The 9599-nt window shown below is 41.1% G+C and overlaps 1 pseudogene; it reads right to left on the reverse strand.

Moving 5' to 3' along the window:
- Window positions 1–5298: 5298 nt before the first annotated feature.
- Window positions 5299–7600, reverse strand: LOC147451950 (uncharacterized; annotated as a pseudogene).
- Window positions 7601–9599: the final 1999 nt, after the last annotated feature.

Genomic DNA, 9599 nt, shown 5'->3' on the forward strand with positions numbered 1-9599 from the left:
ACCAAGTGATTTAAAAAACAGAGTCATCAGCATACTTCATGATGAGTTTCCCGTTCCAACATGGGATCAGCGCTTCAATGAAGACCTGATGAAGATTCAAATGCGCGAATACTGCAAACACAAGCCTTCCGAAGTGCAAAAAGCAATCAAGAATGGGTGGAACAAGCCAGATTGGCTGGCCAAAGAAGATTGGAAGAATGCGAAGAAAGCAGCGCGCGAGAATCCCGACAAGTGGAAGCAACAAAAGGATGCAGCCAGAGCGCGAGTAGAGGCAGGGAGCTCGCACCACTTGGGGAGCGGTGGATGGGCATCATTTGAGACCGATTTTGTAAGTGTTTTCACATTTCTCTTTATGTTCGATAGTTTAGGGTTTATGAGTTTTTTAATTCTAACATAATGAAATCTTTGTATGTTTTGACAGTGGTCGATGACAGGACGTGATCCCACACCGTACGAGCGCGAGTACGCAGGCAGGAAGGGCTTAAACGCCCTGATGGACATTCTCAGTTCTCGCGATGGCATGGTTAGTATTAGGGTTTACTCTTTTTTATTCTTTGTATTGTTTTATAAATGTCGTTATATGTTTATACTTACTGAAAGCTGTCTTATTGTCTTTTTTTGCAGAATCCGACAAATACGCCGCTTGGACGCGATGAGACGTCTGACTAGACGACGTCAGTTTAGCCGTAGCTAGATAGCATTAGTTTAGGGTTTCTCATAGCTTATGTATCATGAGACGGATTTTATACGTCTTTTTGAACCATGTATATTATTACATTTGTCACTGCAGTTCCTTTTGCCAATCAATTCTTTATGCCTATGATGTTGTACAATTGTCATTATTACATTTGCCAATCAATTCATTTTGCCTATGATGTGTACAATTGTCAATTTTGCAAACAATGCGTCTTGTGGGTGACTATTTTGGGTCTATTATCTACCCTTGCACTTTTTTTAAAAAGTGAATCAAGTACAACAATATGGTTGATGGGTGGCAGGGCATTGAATGCCCTGCCACCAAAAAAAAATTCTCTCGGGCGTCGCTATAACCGTCGCTATTTATGGCTCTGTAGCGTCGCTATGAGCGTCGCTATAGTCTTCAGTGTAAACGTCGCTATAACCGTCGCTATGCGCGTCCCTATGAGCGTCTCTATATAGCGACGCTGATAGCAACGCATATAGCGACGCTCGTAGCGACGGTTTTAGCGACGCCGGGGGTTATAAAAACCCAGTGTATTTCCGTCGCTAACAGTGTCACAAGAGCACACAACCTCTTGTAGTGACGTGTATCCATAGCCGTAGTGAGACTCACATATAATAAGCAACGGTGCAGCCTGAAAGGGTGTGTGCAGTTATGGTTGGAACCAATATAAGAGAGAGAGAGAGAGAGAGAGAGAGAGAGAGAGAGAGAGAGAGAGAGAGAGAGAGAGAGAGAGAGAGAGAGAGAATCACGTGCAATCACCCCAAAAGTGTGGGTGCATGCCTCCGACCTCGTCACCATGCCGGCGTGCAGGTTGAGGAGGCCATGAAGACTCAACCATTCACATATCGCCATCAACTTGGAGAGGAGATCAGTGGGCAGCGGGAGGTGGCTCGCATGCCCGTATGTGATGAGGGCAAGGGGAAAGGGAGGAATTCCGTCCCAAAATAGAGAAAAATAGTGTAAAAACCTACAAAATACTCGTAATTTTCTAAACTTTCCTCCTGGCCAACTCAAGGAACTTTGTATGTTTTGAAAAATGATTTTTCCCGAACACTGTGATTGCAGGTTGTAGCAGCCCAATAGAACACGTGTAGCGATAGCTACTGAGAGACATATAATAAGCAGCGGTGCAACCTGAAAGGGTGCGTGTAGTTATGGTTGGAACCAATATGAGAGAGAGAGAGAGAGAGAGAGAGAGAGAGAGAGAGAGAGAGAGAGAGAGAATCACGTGCAATCACCCGAAAAGTGTGGGTGCATGCCTCTGACCTCGTCACCATGTCGGCGTGCAGGCTGAGGAGGCCATGAAGACTCAACCATTCACATATCGCCGTCAACTTGGAGAGGAGATCAGTGGGCAGTGGGAGGTGGCTCGCATGCCCATATGTGATGAGGGCAAGGGGAAAGGGAGAAACTCCGTCCCAAAATAGAGAAAAATAGTGTAAAAACCTACAAAATACTCGTAATTTTCTAAACTTTCCTCCTGGCCAACTCAAGGAACTTTGTATGTTTTGAAAAATGATTTTTCCCGAACACTGTGGTTGCAGGTTGTGGCAGCTCAATAGAACACGTGTAGCGATAGCTGTAGTGAGAGTGACATATAATAAGCAGCGGCCAAACCTGAAAGGGTGCGTGTAGTTATGGTTGGAACCAATATTAGAGAGAGAGAGAGAGAGAGAGAGAGAGAGAGAGAGAGAGAGAGAGAGAGAGAGAGAGAGAGAGAGAGAGAGAGAGAGAGAGAGAGAGAGAGAGAGAGAGAGAGAGAGAGAGAGAGAGTCACCTGCAATCAGGCCTTAAAGTTGACCCCCTCCCCTAAATTTTGATTAAGAATACGTGACTCTTAGTTTACATTTTTTGAGCTTTAAATGACTCTCAACGTGTAGAAGGTGAGCGTCGGTAGGTTCTTAGGTTCCGTAGTTCAAATGACGCTTAACATCGTATAGCTAAGCTTCATCGTGTAAAAATCGTTGATTCACTCTATACGATAGTATGTTGCTAGAATATAACAAGTGACACCTCTATAAATGCATACATTCATAATTTCATCATACACATTTGAAACAAGAAGAAGATTTAATTCAAAATTTCGTAGCATTTTGATGTATCTAACCTGGAGATAATAAGAATAGTTCGTAACTTGTAAGTGAAGCCTTTGAATAGTTGCAGACCACGGTCCCATCCGCACGTAAGCTTGAGAGATGGTCATGAAACCACATAGAAAACCAATGTCAACAATAAGAATACAACACCAAAACCACTTGCATAGGTCATGATGGGATGAACACATACGAAAAAAACACAATGTACTTGGAAAACGAACCTAGGGAACTTGTAAGACTTGGTAATTGCTCTGATTACTCATGCATCTACGTTGTTTTAAGCCATCAATTGTTCTTCAAGTATTTCACCTCTGCAAGCAAAAGATCTCTGGTTGCTTGAACGAAATCTTAATCCACCTTTTGCTTCTAATCTGTAACAAAAAAAATATTATTTCAGGTTTGGCTTCCATTGCAGAAAGCGTATGGGAATCACTTTTAAAATGAAGAAAAGTTTGTTCTTTAATTCACATGCTACAAATACAACAAGTGATAAAATCAAGGGGCCTGCCCTTCAATGATTTGCATAAGAAAAAACACATGGGAAACTCATAAGGATTGATACAAAAATATGAAGGGTCCTTTCATCATCACACGAAGTTGCGAGAAGTTAACTCTCAAATTGAAGCCTAGACAAGTCAGGACTAAAGGTCGAATTGAAAAGACATAGAAGACAAAGTGTTAGCCTTGATATCATCCAGCAAAGAAGCTCCATGGTTTAGCCAACCTCAACTAAAAACTTCTCAGGTGCCATAACCCAACTTAGATGAGAAAATCCCTCTCCAAAAGAGCATAACTCACTTCTCATTGCGAATACAGAATGTGTAGACCAAGGACTTTTCACTACAATGTACAACCAGACATTACTTACTCCTATAGAATTAGGGACAAAGTAAACCCCAAAAGAGACTTCCATTTTATGACACCTTGCAGCTAGAATCACGGACCTTGCAAAAAACTTGAGCTTGAAGAACTATATATTTAGCAGCTTGAAATATGCTGAATGCATCATACAAGCACATCCAGGCACGTATCGCCTACTACAATGAAATGAAGAGGGAGAACGCTCTCAGGATGATATTGCACTGATCTCTAAAGCAACCCTCCAACTTCTCATTTCTTAGTGTCTGCTCTGCATTGTACTGGAGCTCGCCACTTGGTCTCTCCCCCAAGAGCATGCTGCCACCATACATGCTGCAGTTACTGCATGGTAGTCCCCATCTCCGGAATCCTCAATAACCAGTAAGCATTGACCACTACTACACACCATGCATTCCTTACACTGTAAAATCAACAAATAAAAGGGTATCCTCAACAACAGTCACATGCAGTAACAAAAAGAACCAGCAAAGCAAAAGAGCAAGTATATACCCTAATCTAAGAGGGTCCACTCAACAACTAGCAAGACAGTGTCAATGTATTAGCCCTAGGCACATGAAAACTTGTAGCAGCAGCAGATCCTCGCCCTCAACTTTCAACAAATATGGCACCGCATTGCCCTTAGATCTACACAATCAACAACCGAGATCAATGGACAAGTAATCACAAAAAACAAGCAACAAAGCAAAAGACGAACAAGATACGGACATTAATACGAGGGGATTCCCTCTAAAACCAAGCGAGAGAGAATTGATGTTGTATCCCCAAGTACCGAGAGCAAAATAGGACTGAAATAAAACTATCTTCCAAATAAAGGATTACACTTTGAGATAAGCTTGTCTTTCTTGGCTGCCACCTTCAAACCAGGCCATTGGATGTGTACTAAAATGCTTACAAGTTACAACACCTTCAAGATGGTTGTTTGGACCAACATTTTGAGCTATAGAGAACACATACATATGAGTCCTTTGTAGAAACTCGAATACACCAATAGAGAGCACATCGTTCACAGAATTGTCATGAGAATGTAGCTCCTGCCCTTTTCTTAGGAGTCAGGACATCATGAGGTAGCTAAATCCTTTTTGATAATCAGTAGTTATTTTTGACTATAGAAGATTTTGCACACTTTTGAAAAAACTTTCAAGGAGTGGCTTACGTGCCAGTCTAGCCAGATTCCTGCAAAATGCAAAACCAACAAAACCAGGTGATGTAACAGTTCAGCTTTCAGATATGCAAAACTGTCTCATTTTGCATCTTCAATAAATATACAGAGTAAGAATTTTCTTTTCGCAAAACTAACGAAACAAGATGATGTAAAAGCTCAGCTACCATATAGACAAAGCTGTCTCATTTTGCATCTTCAATAAATATATAGGAGGTAAAACGTGGTGTTGACTGGAGAGAAATCAGCTTTGTTGCAACCAGCCAGTGCATGTTGTATCAACAACTGAGAAATTGCATGGGCATTGGATTGTTTAATGCAACTCTGAGCGCATTGTCCAAAAAGATAATAGACCATATTAGCAAAGTCCCTTCAAAAGTACATGGACTCCATTTAAGTAATCGAATATATTCTAGTAGCGAATTCCATCAAAATACTGAAAGATGAATCGCATCACAAACTCATAAGTCGGACGATGTCCTCCTTGGTTTTGCAAGATTCCAAATATCATAAACCTTTTGCCATTCTACATTCTCAATGCTAGGTCCAAGCAATGAAACACGCATTAATGCTTCAAGAGTTTCCACATTCAAGCACTCCCGAGCATGCGTCTTGATGAGATTTTGTTTTGAGAAACCTCTTTCACATGACACAGATGACACAGGAAGAACCAACATGACCTGCCACAACTTTGTCAGATTCACATACGTTTGCATCCAGTTCTTATTAGAACAAAAAACAGGCCATGCTTCTGACATATTCATCCCCTCGTAGCCATAATACAATGTATCTGTGAATGATAGCAACTCTGCCTTGCAATTGTCAATGTCAACCAGACTTCCAAACTTCTCAAGCAATTTCTCAAGCCATTCTGAGAACTTTTTCTCTCTGGATTTTATCTCCTCTACAATCTTTGTTCTGCGATGATAGTAATGCGGGCTGAAAAGTCTAGCTGCATTGAAGAAATAAACATCTGGAAATCGGTCATTCACACATTCTATCACTCTCAAGACAAACCTCTTTGCAAAATTCATGCAACTTTGAACGTCGCCCACTTCCTTATCCAATGGCAACCCATTTGCATCATTGCCTGGAATTTTAGCATACAAGAGCTGATGCAAAATCTCCCTTCCATCATCACTAACATACACAAAAACATAGTCCTTTGTGGCATCCATGAAATTCTTCAGGAAGTGAGTGCCTTTTCCAAACTCCTGCTGAAGAAATTTTCGTTTCAAAGAAACAATAGTTACCTCTATTTCATCACTTATAGAAGGAATATCCACATTCTCCTTTTGGAAATGAGTATTCAACGCATTAAGATCCCTCAGCACATCTGCCAGCATGTATATACAAAGGAGGACTTTATATACGCGAAGTTTCTCATACCAACTCTTCGCATTTTCTTTCCAAAAGCTAAGAATTGCAGGCATGAGTTGCGTCAACCTCTCCATCACATTACCTCGTGCTAGCCATCAAACCTCATGAATGTTTAAAACTTCTAAGACTTGTAAGTGTATCTCCTTCAACAAACTTTGGAAACCTGTGTGCCTTACACTAGAACCAGAAATCCATGAATAGACTTTGTTAGCAAGTTTATCTATATAAGGTATACAAGGAAAGCATTTAACTGCATCAAGTACAACAAGAGCCTCTCTATGTGCAATACAATGAACACTCATGAGATGTGGCATCTCTCTTTTCATTTTTGGAACCAATCCATCGTGGCAACCAAGCATTGAGCTATCTCCATCTGTTGCTATTCCAACCAATTGCTGCTTGTTAAGTCCAACTTCTTTCATCATTTTCATGATTGCATCAAACTTTGTCTAGTCACACCCATTAGGTATTGTGAGTAGCTTTGCAAATGTAATTTCAGCAGAGGAGCAGCCAGAACATTTAGTTGCCAGAAAAGAGAAATAAATGATGAGATGCTTCTCTAAAGACCTATCCGTAGTCTCATCTACCATCAATGCATAATAGGGCCTTTGCAACAACTTTTATTTTTGCAAATCATCCAAATACTTTGATATGCAAAAGATGAACTCCTTCTCGGCCATCATATTAGTATATGAGGAGTAGTCATGCTGAATGGGCATTTCTTCTACATTCAAAGAATAGGCCAAACCACACAATCCCTCATACTTACGGATAGCCAGGTCCTCTTTTGCATTGAAATATGCAAGTTTCATGACAGTAATGACCCTGTGCCTATTTCTGCTAATGACTTCCTTTGCATGAGTCTTCATCCGTTTTCCACCTTCGCTATAGTGCTTTGTTGCAGCCCAAACGTGCTCCTTGGACTTACGATGTTTTCTTATGGCACTCTTCATGATTGTTTTACAACCATTTCCTTTGCCCCAAGGTCCTTTAACTTTATACTTTGTACACCAAGCACATTTCATAAACTCCTTCTCCTTATGAATGACCTGGAAAACAAAGGGATACGTAATTGTCCATTCTTGACGAAACTTCCTCACGGTTACCTTTTTAGCCTTTGTTGGTGCAATCACTTATGTAGTTGTAGAGACACCATTGTGTGAGCCATCAGTTGATTGCCTTACACCTTCGATCTCTTCTATAGTATGGGCATTTAAACTCTCCACGCCAACCTCGAGAGTATCCTCTATCTCCACAATGTCTTCCATTTCGCTCTCTCATAGATTGCTTTTCAGTTTCGTTATCTGATGCACGAGCTTTGTCATCTGAAGCTGAGGTCTTTTGTCCCCTTCCAAAGAATTGAAGCAAAGAACTTTGACTCATCTTTGATGGAACCTGTATATATGCCTTGCAAGCCAAAATTATCAAGCACATAAATTTACATAAATCACATCCTTATGAGATACTCTCAAGTCCCTCGTCTACTTTAATACACATGTACAACGCATGCAAAGACCCAACTCTCTCTCTCTCTCTCTCTCTCTCTCTCTCTCTCTCTCTCTCTCTCTCCCTCCCCCTCCCCAAACCTTACAATCTATAGGGATGCCCAACCTCGCAATCAAGAGTCTCGACAAACAAGCCCTCATGTTAAACTTTAATGAATGTATTTCCGAATTATGTTATTTCTTAAAAAGTGTCTCACATTGTCATCCATTAAAAACCAACAAAATAGCTCTTGAAAAAACCTAAACATCTTAGGAGAAAAATATAATTTCAAGCTTCAACAAGATCCAAAACATGCTTCTTTAAATCACCAAACCCATTTATCAATCTTATCTGAAAGAAGAATTTCCCGTCTCATTTAGCAATGGAAATTGCACATGATCATCTTTATCATCATTCATGCAAGAAAACCTTATTCAACAAAATATCTCTAAAAACAAGTAAATGGCCTAGCAAAAGGTAATTTCAACCTTCAACAAGATCCAAAACATATGCTTCTTCAAATCACGGACACCCATTTATCAATCTTATCTGAAAGAAGAATTTCCCGTCTCATTGAGCAATGGAAATTGCACATGATCATCTTTATCATCATTCATGCAAGCAAACCTTATTCAACAAAATATTTATAGTGGCTACGCATGCCGGCTCCCTTTCTATTAGCCCGTTACCCTTCCTCTTCCTTTTGACCAACGTGGCAGTGACAGGCACAGGTCAGTGCTCACCGAAATTTGAATGCTGGAAAGCTTCCCCTAATATGCATCGACCTGCGGATAAGCACCTTGAGTTGTGGGCTCTCTTACTCAAGGCTCTAATAACGTCAAGGCCCCGTGCCCAGAAGCCTTTGATTCCTCGCGGGATGCATACAGACGAGAGCCTTCATAGGACGATTGAGCTCTTCCAGCTCTCCTTTGTTTGACTACTTTGTAATTTCACTACTGTATCCTGTCTCTCTCCTCCAACTATGAAGAAGCAGCTTGCTTCGTCGTGCACATTCACATCCCCAAAGAAGTGGCTCAGCTCCAGCCTCAGCTCCAAAAACTAAAGGTAAAGCCAGCTGCGTGTTAATCTTTCACGGGCTCATAACGCAACCCCTAATCCCTCCCTCTTCTTCCGTAGATCTGTCATGTAGTTTTCTCTCTCTGGTCACTTGACCTTGCATATTTTACATGTGGTAATACGGCTTTATCTGAACCATTGCTTTGCATATCCCTGGCTATATAGTCATGCAAAGTGGAATTTGGAGCTGCATTGGCAAAGCTAGGTATATCTGCTTTTCCTGTCTTGACATGAAGACATGAAAGAAATGTTAAGGCTTTAATGGTCTTGCAATTAGATTTAATGTTGCAGGGCTAGGATATGTACTTTATAAAGTTGCGATCAGTGCTACTCTTTCCAATCGTTCAATTTATCCAGCAGGGTTGCGGATGATATTAATTGAAGGTGGTGTGCCTTGCCCTTCATTCACATTGTCTATATGGGAAGTTCACTTATTTACTGTCTTCTTTGAGTTCTGTGTTAGTGTTTGCGTAGTACTCTCTCTCTCTCTCTCTCTCTCTCTCTCTCTCTCTCTCTCTCTCTCTCTCTCTCTCTCTCTCTCTCTCTCGGGCACATAACGTAGCCCCCAATCCCTCCCTCTTCCTCCCCTCAATACACAAGATGCCCAATTGTTGGAGATGCTGGCATCTGTAGCCGAGATGCTAAGTTGACAGAGAGGAGTACTCTACGGTAGCACAGGTTAGTTGCATACCTGCATGGTTGCCACACGCCTCCCTCCTGTGATATTATTTCAAAAAAGGATGAGGACTGAAGCATATATTCAAACAAAGTGTTGAATGTCCTATAAAAGTGCTGGTAAGTTTAAACACAAGGGAGTTCA

The sequence above is a fragment of the Adiantum capillus-veneris genome, chromosome 8 (genome assembly GCF_014529385.1).
Source record: "Adiantum capillus-veneris isolate H3 chromosome 8, ASM1452938v2, whole genome shotgun sequence".
In the NCBI taxonomy this organism is placed as follows: Eukaryota; Viridiplantae; Streptophyta; class Polypodiopsida; order Polypodiales; family Pteridaceae; genus Adiantum; species Adiantum capillus-veneris.